Source organism: Pongo abelii, chromosome 9 (genome assembly GCF_028885655.2).
Source record: "Pongo abelii isolate AG06213 chromosome 9, NHGRI_mPonAbe1-v2.0_pri, whole genome shotgun sequence".
Classification (NCBI taxonomy): Eukaryota; Metazoa; Chordata; class Mammalia; order Primates; family Hominidae; genus Pongo; species Pongo abelii.
Genome location: NC_071994.2, coordinates 137,143,177 through 137,160,673, shown reverse-complemented (window position 1 = coordinate 137,160,673; position 17,497 = coordinate 137,143,177). Strand labels below are relative to the sequence as shown.

The window sequence follows — 17,497 nt, the reverse complement described above, 5'->3', positions numbered from 1 at the left end:
ACAGCAGTCTGAAGTTGACCTGGGATGCTCCAGCTTGGTAGGGGGAGAAGTGACCATTACTGAGGCATGAGTAGGCAGTTTTCCGCTCACAGTGTAAACAAAGCCACTGGGAAATTTGAACTGGGTAGAACCCACCACAGTGCGACAAAGCCACTGTAGCCAGACTGCCTCTCTAGATTCCTGCTCTCTAGGCAGGGCATCTCTGAAAGAAATGCAGCAGCCCCAGCAGGGGCTTATAGATAAAACTCGTATCTCCCTAGAACAGAGCACCTGTGGGAAGGTGAGGCTGTGAGTGCAGCTTCAGTACACTTAAAGATTCCTGCCTGCCAGCTCTGAACAGACCAGCAGATCTCCCAGCACAGCACTCGAGCTCTGCTAAGGGACAGACTGCCTCCCCATGCTTCCTGACTGGGAGACACCTCCCAGCAGGGGTCGACAGACATCTCATACAGGAGAGCTCCAGCTGGCATCTGGTGGGTGCCTCTCCGGATGAAGCTTCCAGAGGAAGGAGCAGGCAGCAATCTTTGCTGTTCTGTAGCCTCTGCTGGTGATATCTAGGCAAACAGGGTCTGAAGTGGACCTCCAGCAAACTCCAACAGACCTGCAGAAGAGAGGTCTGTTAGAAGGAGAACGAACAAACAGAAAGCAATAGCATCAGCATCAACAAAAAGGATACCCATGCAAAAACCCCATCCAAAGGTCACCAACATCAAAAACCAAAGGTAGATAAATCCACAAAGATGTGGAAAAACCAGCACAAAAATGCTGAAAATCCCCCAAAACCAGAATTCCTCTTCTTCTCCAAAGGATCACAACTCCTTGCCAGCAAGGGAACAAAACTGGATGGAGAACGAGTTTGATGAATTGACAGAAGTAGGCTTCAGAAGGTGAGTAATAACAAACTCCTGTGAGCTAAAGGAGCATGTTCTAACCCAATGTAAGGAAGTTAAGAACCTTGATAAAAGGTTACAGGAGCAGCTAACTAGAATAACCAGTTTAGAGAAGAACATAAATGACTTGGTGGAGCTGAAAAACACAGCATAAGAACTTTGTGAAGCATATATAAGAATCAATAGCCAAATCAACCAAGTGGAAGAAAGGATATCAGAGATTGAAGATCAACTTAATGAAATAAAGTGTGAAGACAAGATTAGAGAAAAAAGAATGAAAAGGAATGAAGAAAGCCTCCAAGAAATATGGAACTATGTGAAAAGACCAAACCTACAATTGACTGGTATACCTGAAAGTAAGGGGGAGAATGGAACCAAGTTGGAAAACACACTTCAGGATGTTATCCAGGAGAACTTCCTCAACCTAGCAAGACAAGCCAACATTCAAATTCAGGAAATACAGAGAACACCACTAAGATACTCCTTGAGAAGAACAACCCCAAGCCGCACAATTGTCAGATTCACCAAGGTTGAAACGAAGGAAAAAATGTTAAGGGCAGCCAGAGGGAAAGATCAGGTTACCTACAAAGGGAAGCCTATTAACTGACAAACAAATGCTGAGGGATTTTGTCACCACCAGGCCTGCCTTACAAGAGCTCCTGAAGGAAACACTAAATGTGGAAAGGAAAAACTGGTACCAGCCACTGCAAAAACATACCAAAATATAAAGACCAATGCTATGAAGAAACTGCATCAACTAATGTGCAAAATAACCAGCTAGCATCATGCTGATAGGATCAAATTCACACATAACAATATTAACTTTAAATGTAAATGGGCTAAATGCCTCAATTAAAAGACACAGACTGGCAAATTGGATAGTCAAGGCCCATTGGTGTGCTGTATTCAGGAGGCCCATCTCATGTGCAAAGACACACAAGCTCAAAATAAAGGGATGGAGGAATATTTACCAAGCAAATGGAAAGTGAAGAAAGCAGGGGTTGCAACCGTAGTCTCTGATAAAAGACTTTAAACCAACAAAGATAAAGACAAATAAGGGCATTATATAATGGTAAAGGGATCAACAAAACAAGAAGAGCTAACTATCCTAAATATATATGCACCCAATACAGGAGCACCCAGATTTATAAAGCAAGTTCTCAGAGACCTACAAAGAGACTTAGACTCCCACACAATAATAGTTGGAGACTTTAACACCCCACTGTCAATATTAGACAGATCAATGAGACAGAAAATTAACAAGGATATTCAGGACTTGAACTCAGCTCTGGACCAAGCAGACCTAACAGACATCTACAGAACTCTCCACCCCAAATCAATAGAATATACATTCTTCTCAGCACCACATTGTACTTATTCTAAAATTGACCACAAAATTGGAAATAAAGCACTCCTCAGCAAATGCAAAAGAACGGAAATCATAACAAACAGTCTGTCAGGCCACAGTGCAATCCAATTAGAACTCAGGATTAAGAAACTCACTCAAAACTGTATAACTGCATGGAAACTGAACAACCTGCTTCTGAATGTCTACTGGGTAAATAACAAAATTAAGGCAGAAATAAATAAGTTCTTTGAAACCAATGAGAACAAAGATAGAATGTCCCAGAATCTCTGGGACACAGCTAAAGCAGTGTTTAGAGGGAAATTTATAGCACTAAATGCCCACATCAGAAAGTGGGAAAGATCTAAAATCGACACCCTAACAGCTCAATTAAAAGAACTAGAGAAGCAAGAGCAAACAAATTCAAAAGCTAGCAGAAGACAAGGAATAACTAAGATCAGAGTAGAACTGAAGGAGATAAAGACACAAAAAACACTAAAAAATCAATGAATCCAGGACCTGGTTATTTGAAAAGATGAACATAATAGACGTCTAGCTAGACCAATAAAGAAGAAAAAAGAGAAGAATCAAAGAGACACAACGAAAAATGGTAAAGGGGATATCACCACTGATCCCATAGAAATACAAGCTACCATCAGAGAATAGTATAAACACCTCTATGCAAGTAAGTTAGAAAATCTAGAAGAAATGGATAAATTCCTGGATACATACACCCTCCCAAGTCTAAACCAGGAAGAAGTTGAATCCCTGAATAGACAAATAACAAGTTCTGAAATTGAAACAGTAATTAATAGCCTACCAACCAAAAAAAGCCCAGGACCAGATGGACTCACAGACGAATTCTACCAGAGGTATAAAGACGAGCTTGTACCATTCCTTCTGAAACTATTCCAAACAATAGAAAAAGAGGGACTCCTCCCTAACTCATTTTACAAGGCCAGCATCATCCTGATACCAAAACCTGGCAGAGATGCAACAAGAAAAGAAAATTTCAGGCCAATATTCCTGATGAACATTGATGCAAAAATCCTCAATAAAATACTGGCAAACCGAATCCAGGAACACATCAAAAAGCTTATCCACCACAATCAAGTCGGATTCATCCCTGGGATGCAAGGCTGGTTAAACATATGCATATCTATAAATGTAACCCATCACATAAACAGAACCAATGACAAAACCACATTATTATCTCAATAGATGCAGAAAAGGCCTTCAATAAAATTCAACACCCCTTCACGCTAAAAACACTTAATGAACTAGGTATTGATGGAACATATATCAAAATAATAAGAGCTATTTATGACAAACCCACAGCCAATATCATACTGAATGGGCAAAAGCTGGAAGTATTCTCTTTGAAAATCAGCCCAAGACAAGGATGCCCTCTCTCACCACTCCTATTCAACGTAGTATTGGAGGTTCTGGCCAGGGCAATCAGGTAAGAGAAAGAAGTAAAGGGTATTCAAATAGGAAGTCAGGAAGTCAAATTGTCTCTGTTTGCAGATGACATGATTGTATATTTAGAAAACCCCATCGTCTCAGCCCCAAAACTCCTTAAGCTGATAAGCAACTTCAGCAAAGTCTCAGGATACAAAATCAATGTGCAAAAACCACAAGCATTCCTATACATCAATAAAAAACAAACAGAGAGCCAAATCATGAGTGAACTCCCATTCACAATTGCTACAAAGAGGAAAAAATACCTAGGAATACAACTTACAAGGGTTGTGAAGGACCTCTTCAAGGAGAATTACAAACCACTGCTCAAGGAACTAAGAGAGGACATAAACAAATAGAAGAACATTCCATGCTCATGGGTAGGAAGAATCAGTATCGTTAAAATGGCCATAATGCACAAAGTAATTTATAGATTCAATGCTATTCTCATCAAGCTACCATTGACTTTCTAGGTGGGAGGCCTCGGTTACTCTCCATGTGCACCTCACCACAGGACTACTTGGATTAAAGTCATCAAGTTTCCTAAGATCAAGAAATCTGAAAAAGCAAGATAGAAGCTGCAATGTCATTTATGACATAGCTTTGTGTACACACACACACACACACACACTTGGCCCTTTGTATCTGTGGGTTCTGCATTCATGAAGTCAACCAACTGCAGATCAAATATATTTGGAAAAAAATGGATGATTGTGTCTGTGCTGAACATGCACAGACTTTTCTTGTCATTATTCCCTAAACAATAGAGCATAACAATGATTACACAGCATTTACATTTTATTAGGTATTATAAGTAATCTAGAGATGACACAATATATGGGAGGATGTGCACAAGTTATACGCAAGTAGTACACGATTTATATAAGGGAATTCAGTCTGTGGATTTTGGTATTCACAGGCATCCCTGAATCCAATCCTCCACTGAGGGATGATTGGATTTATCTCCTGAATAACTGGGATTTATCACAGAAATGTAAGGTTGGTTTAACATTTGAAAATCCATCAATATAATGCACTATAATAATAGAACAAAAGAAAAACCATATGATCATCTCAACAGATGCAGAAAAAATGGATAAATCTTAACACTCATGACAAAAAGTCTCAGCAAACTCAGAATAGAAGGAATCCTATTTAATTCGATGAAGCAAATCTACTAAAATGCTATATATAATGGTGAAATTAAATATATTTAATGGCACCATATTTAATGGTGAAATTATGAAAACTTTTCCTCTAAGATTAGAAATAAGGCAAAACTTGTTTTCATCACATTTATTCAACATTTTACTGATGGTACTAGCCAATGCAATAGGGCAAGAACAAGAAAGAAACACTATAATAACTGAATAGAAAGAAAAATTATAATAATTTACACATGACGTGATTGTGTATGTAGAAAATCCAAAATAATCTATAAAAAATTACTATAAGTGAAATTCATAAGGTTGCTGAACACAGGGACAATAAAACAAATTCTATTTACTACCAACAAACAACTAAAATAGAACAGAATGAAATAAATATGACCAGGCATGGTGGCTCATGCCTGTAATCCCAACACTTTGGAAGGCCGAAGAGAGAGGATTGCTGGAGGCCAGGAGTTAGAAACCAGCCTGGTCAACATAGTAAAACCCATCTCTACACAATAAAAAGCTGGATGTGGTGGTGTGTGCTTATAGTCCCAGCTACTCAGGAGGCTGAGATGGGAGGACTGCTTGAGCCTAGGAGGTCGAGGCTGCAGTGAGCAATGATTTAGCCACTGCATTCCAACCTGGATGACAGAGCAAGATCCTGTCTCAAACACACACACACACACACTCACACACACACACTTAAAAGTAGCACTAAAATACCAAATACTTAGGAACAAATTTAATTAAGGATATGCAAATTATCTATATGGAAAACTATAAAATATTGTTGATAAAGTTGAAGACTTAAATAAATGGAGAGACATAGTATGTTCTAGGATGGAAAATTTACTTTTAAAAAAAGTCAATTCTCTTTAATTTATTGAGCTATAGATTCAGTAAAATACGAATAAAAAATCCAGAAATATTTTGTGACAACCTGATTTTAAACATATATATATAAATGCAAAAGATCTAGAATAATCAAGACAATCATGAAGAATAATAAAAAAGCAGGAGAATTTAGACTATTAAATATCAAGACAAATAATAGGAAAAATTAAGAAAAATTGCCATTGATGCAAAAAATAGGCCAGTAGAATAGAAAAGAAAGCCCAGAAATGGCACTATACTTACATTGTCGTCTGTTTTTGATAAAGTTACCTCTCCAATTCAGTAGGATAAAGGTGATCTTTTCAATAAATGGTGCTGGGTCAGTATGAATATCTGAAAGAAAACAAGCAGTGAATCTGGATGCCTTACCACACAATGCACAAAGTTAATTTGACATGGATCATTGATCTAAATGTAAAGGCTTCTAAAACAATGAATATTATAGAAAAAAAAACAAGAGGATGTCTTCATGACTTTGAGGTAGAGTTTCTTTCAACATAAGAAAAAAGCATAATATAAAGGAAAAATGGATAAATTGGGCATCATTTCTAAAGGTCTGGGCCATTAGTAGACCTGCCTGAACTGGGTTGTTGTAATTTTCCATGGGCTTTAATCACAGGGCATAGGACTACTAAGAGACATCCTAAAGAACTCCCATATTCCATAATATTCTTCTTTACCTCCATTGTGGAGTAGAATCCAGCGTTTTCTTGGTAATTAAGATCAGTCTCTGAAGCCAGTATAGTAACTCCCTCCTTTGCCTGTTGATGCAGAGGCACGAGGAGCCCAAAGTGGCTGGGTGGCCATGAACTTTCTGTTGAATGAAATCATTGTGACTCCTGGTGGATGCATTCCTCCCTCCAGAACTAAGAGGCCTCTGTGCCAGCAGAGCACAATGTCATAGGGCTAGGAAGCAAAATTTTTCTGGTAGGTCACTAGGGGTGATAGTGAATGGTGCCACTCCCATTTCCATGCCTCAATTCCTAGACCTATGAACCATGACTGTGAAAGAAATAGCACCATATTTGGGATGCTGATTTAGAATATATACAGCTTCCTGAGGAACACTGCCTTATGCCTGCAGGTATTTCCATCTAGCTGGCACTGTAACTGAGTCTTCAAAAGTCCATTCCACTTTTCTATCAAATCTAGCTGTGTCAGGATGATGGAGGACATGGTTATATCAGTGAACGCCATGAGAATGGGCCACACTTCTTTCGTTATGAAGTGAGTTACTTGATCAGAAACAATGCTATGTGGAATACCATGATGGTGGATAAGACATTTTATGAGTCCATGAATGGTAGTTTTGGTAGAAGCATTGAGTGCAGAGAAGGCAAATTTGTATCCAGAGTAAATATCTAGTCCAGTAAGAACAAAACACTACCCATTCCATGGTGGAAGTAGGCCATTGTAATCAACCTGCCAGATAGGTGGGTGGTCAGGAGAATGGCACTGCATCAGGACTCAGTGTTGGCACCATATCAGGACTCAATCGGCTGCTGGCAGTTTGGGCACCAACTGCGTCTGTAGCCAGGTTGGTATTGGTGAGTGGAAGTCCGTTTTGCTGATCCCATGCATAAAATCCTTAATCCCTACCACGCTGGCCACTTGTCCATGAGCTCACCTGATGATGATAGGGGTGACTGGGGAAACAAACTGACTGGAATCCATACAGTGGATCATCCTGTCCATTTGATTATTAAAATCTTCCTCTGCTCAGCTCATCGTTTAGTGAGCATTCGCATGAGACATAAGTATCTTCACGGCTTTTGCCCACTCAGAGAGGTCTATCTATATACCTCTTCTCTAGACCTCCTTGTCACCAATTTTTCAATCATATTTCTTCCAAGACCCTGACCATCTAACCACACTATTGGCCACAGCCCATCGATTGGTATATAATCACATGTCTGGCCATTTTTTCTCCCAAGCAAAGTGAAAAACCAGCTGCACAGGTCAAAATTCTGCCCACTTGAAGGATTTCCCTTCACCATTGTTCTTCAGGGATGTGCCACAAAAAAGCTGTGGTGCCACAGCGTCCACTTTTGGGTGAGGCCTGCGTACTTGCACAGAATGATCTGTAAACCAGTCCTGAGTTTTCTCTTCCTCTGCCAACTGATCACAGGGAACTCCCCATAAGGCAATACATGTGGACTGGGAGAGAGAAGGCAGTGGAGCTGGAGTGGAGAACATGGGCATTTGAACCACTTCCTTGTGTGCTTTTTGTGCCTTCAAGGACTGTTTGAGCCTGATCTCAACTATACCACTTTCACTGATGATGGAGTGCTGCTGTGCACACCCAATTTAAGGGCTTGGTAAGCTAGCAACACCCAGGTCATGATGGGCAGATTAGGTTGCATGGTAAATTGTTGGTTCATGGTTAAGCACTCAGTCTTTAATAAGGTCCAGTAGTACGCCAAAAGCTGTTTCTCAAAAGGAGACAAGTTGTCTACAGATAATGGCAAATCTTGCTCCCAAATCCTGATGATTCACACTGTGATTCCCCCATAGAGGCCTGTGAAAGGCTCCAAACAGCGTCCTTATCTGCCACTGACACTTTGAGCGCCATTGAATCTGCTGGATCATACGACCCATGTGGCGGAACTGCTTCTGATGGTTTTTACTAACAGGTTTTGAGGAAAAAATTACTTGCCAGATCAATTTCTCCATATCAGATACAAGGGAATGTGTTAATTTGCTCAAGCGATGAAACCACATCTGGGGCAGCAGCTGTAATTGGAGTCGCCACCTGGTTAAGCTTATGAGAATCTACTGTCATTCTCCAAAACCCACCTTCCTTCTGCATAGGCTAACCGGCAAGTTGAATGAGGATGTGGTGGGAATTGCCACCTTTGCATTCCTCTTCAAGATCTTGGTGGTGGCACTAATCTCTGCAGTCCCTCCAGGAATGTATTAAATAGTGTTTTTTTTGCTTACTATTTTCCTAGGTAGAGGCTGTTCTAGGGGTTTCTGCTTGACGTTTCCTACCATAATAGCCCTCACTCCACTTGTCAGGAAGCCAGTATGGGGACTCTGCCAGTTACTAAGTATGTCTCTTCCAATTATACATAGTGGAACTGGAAAAATAATCATAGAATAGGTTCAAGGACCCACCTTATCTGTTGTGAGATAGACCTGAGCTAAAACTCCATTAATCACCTGACCTCTGTAAACCCCTATGTTAACTCATCTACCACAGTAACTTTCTGAGTCTCTTAGAATTAGTATCAGTTCAGCACCAGTGTTCAATAATCCCTGAAAAGTCTATTTTCTTTCCCTTAATGCACTGTTACCCCAGTAAAGTGCTATAGTTGGCAGGCGAGAAAAATTAACAGTATGCATTTTTGGCTACGTAGTGGGATCCTTCCTCAGGAGAATCTGACCTGTCCTTCATTCAAGGGGTTCTTGATCTGTACACTGGTTCAAGTCTGGGAATTGACAAAGGGGTTGTGACTCTCTGTTTTTTGATTCAAGTTAGACTTCTGTCTAGTTGGCCTAGAACTCTTCCACTTATACAAATCAAATACAAGCTCAGCAGACTAGGGACATCATGAACAACCAGCCAATGTCACAGTCTCTGTGAGCCAGACTGTTTTTATCACTGCTTTGACTCTGCTCTGTGTTCCACTAACCACACTCACCTTACCTTTGCTGATTATGTCACCACTTGGCCCCTGCCATCCCAGGATCCAATTATCTTCATTTCATTTAGGTTTCCCAATTCAGTGGCAGGAGCTCTCTCTGCAATTTCTGACCTACAGAGAAGAGTGACTACAGAGCTCTTCAAAGATGCTGGGGCTCCTCTTGCAAATTTATTTCTCACAGTGTGGTGACAGGTTTTTCCTCTGGAGCCAGTGCTGAGTAAGCAGGTCTTACATGATGAGCCCATATTCACATTCTAATATCCTTGAGCCTTTGGACCCTTTCCTCTACAGCAGTGGTCCCCAACCTTTTTGGCGCCAGGGTCTGGTTTCATGGAAGACAATTTTTCCGTGGATGGGGGTTAGGGGGGTGGTTTCCAGATGAAACTGTCCCATCTCAGATAATCAGGCATTAGATTCTCATAAGGAGCAAGCAACCAAGGTCCCTCGAATGCACAGTTCACAATAAGGTTCATGCTCCTATGAGAATCTAATGTAACCGTTGATCTGACAGGAGGTGGAGTTCAGGCAGTAAAGCTCACTTTCTTGCCCCCACCCTGCTCACCTCCTGCTGTGCAACCCGGTTCCTAACAGGCCATAGACCAGTCCAGGGGTTGGGGACCCCTGTTCTACAGTACAGAAAAGCAGCTCTGGCATTTCAACTTCATTTAGTGTACCCCTCACTTTGTTCCATGTTGCAGCCAATCAACAAAACACATGGTTAGAGCCCTTTCACGATCTTTGAGCTACCGCATTATGTCTAGAACCTTTGCTTCATAGGCCCATATTGATAAAATTGTCATGACCCAACTTTATGTTCCTTCCACCATTCTCCTTCATCCTTAATATCTCTTTCCACACATATTCCCTACGTTTCTGTCTGTATAAATTTGAAAAACATGTCATTCTTTTGGAATGTAGCTCACCTCCTTGTTGGTCACACTTTGTGCTTCACCTTTTAGGGAATGCTGGGACTTGAATGTACTTATAGGTCTAGAAGCAAAAAGGGGTGGTGGGGATGGGTTCCAAGGAGACTTGGCAGTAGATGACTCAGAAGGCCCATTACAGGTTCCTCAGGCAGAGCAGGGTTAATCTCCTCCAATGAGGATGGAAGAACTTCTACTGGCAAGAAGGACTCAGAAGAATTTGAGTTTCAACCTTCCCACCTTCATGAGGATCTTTCCATATGTCCTATTCCAATTTTCAGATCCCACTACTTCCCAATCAAGGCCCTCACTTTAACAGCAGACATCTTGCTAGGTTGGTGCTGTGGTCTAAATGCTGATGTCTCCTTTCCCCAAATTCATATGTTGGAACTTAATCCCCAGTATGGTAGTATAAGAGGTGGAGCCTTTGGGGAGCGATTAAGTCAGGAGGGTTCTGCCCTCATGAATGGAATGCATGTCCTTATAAAAGAGGTTGAAGGGGGCTGACTTCCCCTTCCATTGTGTGAGGATGCAGCAACAAGGCATGGTCTGTGGTGCAGAGAGTGAGTCCTCACTAGATACTGAATCTACAGGTGTCTTGATCTTGGACTTGCCAGCCTCCAGAACTGTGAGAAATACATGTCTGTTGCTTATAAATTTCCCAATCGAAAGTATTTTGTTATAGCAGCTCAATCAGATGAACAGAGTTGGGACTTCAACTTGTGTTGTAGTTCAGCTATTCACAGGATGAGACTCTGGGCTTGGTTTTCAGCAATCTCAGCTCTGTGGCTAGAGGAGATATGAGATTCTTTCAGGACAGATATAGAAACTTTCAGGTCATTTATGCAGTGCTTAAGCTGGAAATCTGAGTCCTTGAGCACACACATCTTTTCTTCCTCCCCACATTGTCCAGTGTGATTAGGAGATACTGGTTAAAGTCATTATACTCCTTAGTTTGACAAAAATGTTCTATTGTATCAAATACATTCATGTGTTGCTTAAAGATGGGGATATGTCCTGAGAAATGCGTCATTGGATGGTTTCATTGTGTGATTATCAGAACATGCTTACACACACCTAGATGACATAGCCTATTACACACCTAGGCTATATGGTACAGCCTATTGCTCCTAGCAATATTGTACAAACTTGTACAGCGTGTGACTGTACTGAATACTGTGGGCAACTGTAACACAATGGTAAGTATTTGTGTACCTAAACATGTCTGATAGACAAAGTACAGTAAAAATACAGTATTTTGATCTCATGGGAGCCAAGCACAGTGTTTCACACCTATAATCCCAGAACTTTGGGAGACCAAGGCAGGAGGATTACTTAAGCCCAGGAGTTTGAGACAAGCCTGGGCAATATACAAGACGTCGCCTCAACAACAACAACAACAAAAATTAGCCAGGCATGTGGCATGTGCCTGTGGTCTCAGCAACCCAGCAGGCTGAGGTGGGAGGATTGCTTGAGCCCAGAAGGTCAAAGCTGCAGTGAGCTGTAATTGTGTCACTGCACTTTAGCCTGGGTGACAGAGCAAGACCCTGTCTCAAAAAAAAAGAAAGAAACTTTATGGGAACATCATTGTATGTGCAGTCCATCACTGACCGAAATGTCATTATGCAGTGCATGACTGCACAAGGTTACCAGAACCTTGCCGCTTATACGTGTTTGGTTAGGAGGAGCCAATGGTTATATTGTGCCTGTCTCTATTGCTGCCTCATGTCATGAACTATCAATGCTCTTTTTACTACTGGAAAACAGATTCCAGAAACCTCAGAACCAACTTTGATAACTCACCCTTAAGATTCTGTTCTTCAAGAACCACTCTTAGCACCAAACGTCTGTATTATGGAGGCTTTTCTGGAGAAACAGAAACAATAGGTTATCTATATCATCTATATCCATGTTGGCATCTTTATCTACACCGATATCTATATTAACTTATCTATCTATACCAATAGAGGTGAAAAGCCTACTGAGCCTGGTTGTCCAAGACAGAACTTGAGTGCAACCTTAAACTTACCCATGTGTATACAGAGAGTAAAATATTTATTTTAGGGAATTAGGTCATGTGATTATGAGGGTTGGCAAGTCCAAATCTGCAGCAGGACATCAAGTTGGAAACCTAGGCAGAACTTCTATGTTGCATTCTTGAGACAGAATTCATTATTCTTTGGAGGACCTTAGTTTTTTCTTGTAAAACCATTAACTGATTGGATAAAGCCCACCCACATTATGGAGGGTAATCTTCCTAAAGTCAGCTGATCGGAAATGTGAATCACATCCAAGAATACCTTCCCCGTGACATCTAGACTAGCAGTTGACCAAACAACTGGCAACCATAGCATAGCCAAGATTAATGATCGCAAAGAACAAGAGAAAAATGACTTATCACATACAGGGAACAGTAATACAATTAATAACTTTCCATCAGAAACAATGAAGGCCAGAAAGCGGTGAAGTGACACTGATGCCATGAAAGTGATAAAAACAACAACAGTCAATCAAGAATTTTATATTCAGCAAACCTATTCTTTAAACAAAAGGTGACATAAAGATATTGCTAAATAAATAACAATTTAAAAAATGTATTGCTATCATGCTTGTGTTACAAAAAATATTAAAGAGATTTCTTTAGACTGAAGAGAATGAAACTTTATAGTAACTCAAATCCACATAGAGAAATGAAGAGTACTGGTAAAATAAATATGTGAGCAAATAGAAAAATCTACATAAACAACTGACAGGAGATTAATAAGGAAATAGAGGTCTTGAACAACACTGCGCCCCAGTTGGACCTACTTGACATATGAAGAACATTCCATTGAACAACAGCTGAAGCACATTTTTCCCAAGTGCACATGGAGCACTCTCCATGGTAGACCATATGTTAGGCCACAAAGCAAATCTTAATACATTTAGAAAGATTGAAATCATACAAAATATCTTTTCCGATCACAATGAAATAAAACAAGAAATCAACAGCAGAAGGAAAACTGGAAAATCCACAAATATGTGGAAATTAAATAATGCATTCTTGAACACCAATAGGCTAACAAGAAATCACATGGAAAATTAGAACATAATTGAGACATATAAAAATGAAAACACCATATCCCCAAACTTATGGGATGCAGTGAAAACAGTGCTAAGTGGAAAATTTATGGCTAGAAATGCTACATTAAAAAGAACAAAGATCCCAAATCAACAAACTAAATTTACACTTTAAGGAACTGGAAAAAGAAGAACAAACTAAACATAAAGCTAGCAGAAGAAAGGAAATAATAAATAAAGATTAGGGCAGAGATAAACAAAATAGAGAATAGGAAAATAATAATCAACAAAACCAATAATAGGTTCTTAGAAAAGATTGACAAAATTGACAAACCTTTAGCTAGACTGACTATGAAAAAATAGAAAGGGGACACAACTAAAATTGGAAATAAAAGAGAGGAAGTTATAACCAATTTTATAAAAACAAAGAGGATTATAAGAGAATAATATGAACAATTGTATATCAACAAATTGGATAATCTAGATGAAATGGACCCTAGAAATATACAACCTACAAAGACTGAATCATGAAGAAATAGAAAATCTGACCAGACTTATAACTACTAAATAGAATGAGTCAATAATAAAAAACTTCCCAACAAAGGAAATCTCAGGACCAGATGGCTTCACTGGTGAATTCTACCACACATTTAAAAAATTAACACCAATCCTCCTCAAACTCTTCCAAAAAGTTGAAGAGGAGGGAATACTTCCAAACTCATTCTTTTAGATGAGCATTGCCCTAAAATAACATACTGAAGCCAGCCAAATACATTACAAGAAAAGAAATCTAGAGACCAGTGTCCTTGATAAATATTGATACAAAAATCCTCAACAAAATATAGCAAACTAAATTCAACAGCATACTAAAAAGATTATACACCATGACCATGTAGAATTTATTCCTAGAATGCAAGGATGTTTCAAAATACAAAAATCAATCAATGTAGTACATGACGTTAGTAGAATAAAGGAAATAAAAACACATGATCATCTCAACTGATGTGGAAAAAACATCTGACAAAATTAAACACTTCTGATGACAAAAAAAAAAAAACTCAGTAAACTAGTAATAGAAGAAAACTGCCTCAACATAATAAAGACCATATATAAAAAGCTTATAGCAAGCATCATGCTCTATGGTGAAAGACTGAAAGCTTTTCCTCTAAGGTTAGGAACAAGACAAGGATGTCTTGCTTTTGCCACTTCCATTCAATACAAAACTAGAGACCTGGTGCAGTGGCTTATGCCTGTCATCCCAGCACTTTGGGAGGCTGCTGCAGGCAGATCACTTGAGGTCAGGAGTTCTAGACCAGCCTGGCCAACATGGTGAAACCTCGTCTCTACAAAATATACAAAAATTATCTGGGTGTGGTGGCAGACTGCTGTAATCCCAGCTACTCAGGAGGCTGAGGCAGGAGAATTGCTTGAACTCAGGAGGTGGAGGCTGCAGTGAGCTGAGATCACATCACTGCACTCTAGCCTGGGCAACAGAGCAAGAATCTGTCTCAAACAACAATAACAACAACAACAGAACAAACCAACCCCTGCCCCCCACCAAAACCCAATATAATACTGGAAGTTCTAGCCATTGCAATTAGGCAAGGAAAAAGGGCATTCAAATTGGAAAAGAAGTAAAATCATCTGTGATTACAGATGGCATGATCTTACATGTAGAAAACCTAATGGTTTCACATACAAAAAGTACCCGTTAGAATTAATAAACAAATTCAGCAAAGTTGTAGGACAGAAAAACAGCATGTAAAATCAGTTGCCTTCTATATGCTAAAAATGAATAATCAGAAAAGGAAATTAATAATATAATTCCGCCTAAAATAGCACCAAAAATACTTAAGAATAAACATATCTAAAGAGGCAAAGGCCTTGTGATACAGTTTGGACAGTCGTCCCTGCCAAATCTCATGTTGAAATGTAATCCCCAGTGCTGGAGGTGGGGCCTGGTGGAAGGTGATTTGATCATGGGGTGCATTTCTCATGAATGATTTAGCACCATCCCCTTGGTGCTGTTCTCGTGATAGTAAATGATTGTTTGTGAGATCTGGGTGTTTAAGAACTGCATGGCACCCTCCCCCACTCTCTCTCTTGCTCCTGCTCTCGCCATGTGATGATGTGCTTGCTCCTGCTTGGCCTTCTACCAGGAATAGAAGCTCGTGAGGCCTCCCCCAAAGCTGGGCAGATGCCAGAGCCATGCTTGTACAGCCTACAGAACCATGAACCAATTAAACCTCTTTTGTTTATAAATTACCTAATCTCAAGTATTCCTTTATAGCAATGCAAGAATGGCCTAATACACCTTGTATACTGAAAACTACAAGATATGGTGAAAGAAACTAAAGAGGACACGTGTACATGTGTTCATGGATTAGAATACTTAAAATCATTAAGATATTAATGCTTTCCTCAGTGACCTACAGTTTCAGTGTATTTCTATCAAAATTCCATTTTTTTTTTTTTTTGCTGAAATAGAAAAATCCATCCTGAAATTTACATGGAATCTCAAGAGACCCCAAATAGCCAAAACTATCTTGAAAATGAAGAATTAAAGATGGAGGTCTCACACTTGTGGGTTTCAAACATCTTACAAGCTAGGGTAATCAGAACAGTATGGTACTGGTATAAAGACAGACACATAGCCCGTCCGGTCGCGTCCCGTCCCGTCCTGCCGCCGCGCCTGCCAGCCATGAGCTCCACGCGCTTAAACAAAGGCCCCTCCTATGGACTCTTGGCTGAGGTTAAGAACCGGCTCCTGTCCAAATATGACCTCCAGAAGGAGGCAGAGCTCCACAGCTGGATGGAGGGACTCACTGGCCTCTCCATCGCCCCGACTTCCAGAAGGGCCTGAAGGACTGGATTATCTTATGCACACTCATGAACAAGCTGCAGCCGGGCTCCGACCCCAAGATCAACCGCTCCGTGCAGAACTGGCACCAGCCAGAAAACCTACGGCATGAACCCCGTGGACCTGTTTGTTCGAGAGTGGGAACACGATGCAGGTGCAGGTGTCTCTTCTCGCCCTGGCAGGGAAGGCCAAGACTAAGGGGCTGCAGAGCGGGGCGGACGTCGGTGACACGCACTTGGAGAAGCAGGAGTGGGACTTTGACGACGCCACCATGAATGCCCGCCAGTGCGTCATTGGGCTGCAGATGGGCACCCACAAATGCACCAGCTAGTCCCGCATGACCGCGTACAGCACGAGGAGGCATCTCTATGACCCCAAGAACCACATACTGCCCCCCATGGACCACTCGACCATCAGCCTCCAGATGGGTGCAAACAAGTGTGCCAGCCAGGTGTGCACGACGGCTCCCGGGACCCGGAGACACATCTATGACACCAAGCTGGGAACTGACAAGTCTAACAACTCTTTCATGTCCCTGCAGATGGACTACACGCACGGCGCCTACCAGAGCGGCCAGGTCTTTGTCCTGGGCCGGCAGATATACGACCCCAAGCACTGCCTGCAAGGCCCAGTGGCCGATGGGGCTCCCTCGGGTGCAGGCGACTGTCCTGGCCCTGGAGAGGCCCCTGGATATTCCGCTTACTACCAGGAGGAGACTGGCTACTGAGGCTCCCAGCACGTTCTCGTCCCCACATCGTCTCCCCGTCTGGGTTTTTGGGTTTTTCTGTATTTTCATCTTATTTTTTTTTTTCCTGTTCAATGCCGCCAATCAACGAAGGGTCTGTAAGTGGCAGCGTGGAATCAGGCAGCACGGCTTTTTTCCGTCTTGCCTTGGTTCCTTCGCAGGACTCCCAAAGCGTGTAGGGTGAGGGTCCCCGCTGGCATGTTCAGGCTGTGGGCAGAACTGTGCTGGGGAGAAGAGACCTGGGCATGGAGAGAACCGGTCCCCAAAGGTTTCCAGTTGCCTCGCCTCTTTCCCCTTTTGTCAGCCGATCAGTTTATGGTTTCTGTACCCGCAGAAGTTTCAGGAAGTATTTACAAAACAACAACAACAACAAAAAATATATCTATTTTTTCCAGAGGAATAGGGTGGGGACAGTGGAGAGGTCCTGGAAAATGAGTCCCTTGGGAGAGGGGGCCCGGCCACGATGCTAAATAGCTCAGGCTCCTGAGTGGCTGGATTTCCCTAGGACCCTCAGACCA

The 17,497-nt window shown here is 41.3% G+C and overlaps 1 pseudogene; it reads left to right on the top strand.

The window, feature by feature from the left end:
- The first annotated feature begins 16,075 nt into the window (after positions 1-16,075).
- LOC100457859 (calponin-2-like) lies at positions 16,076-16,961 on the top strand (annotated as a pseudogene).
- The last annotated feature ends 536 nt before the right edge of the window (positions 16,962-17,497 follow it).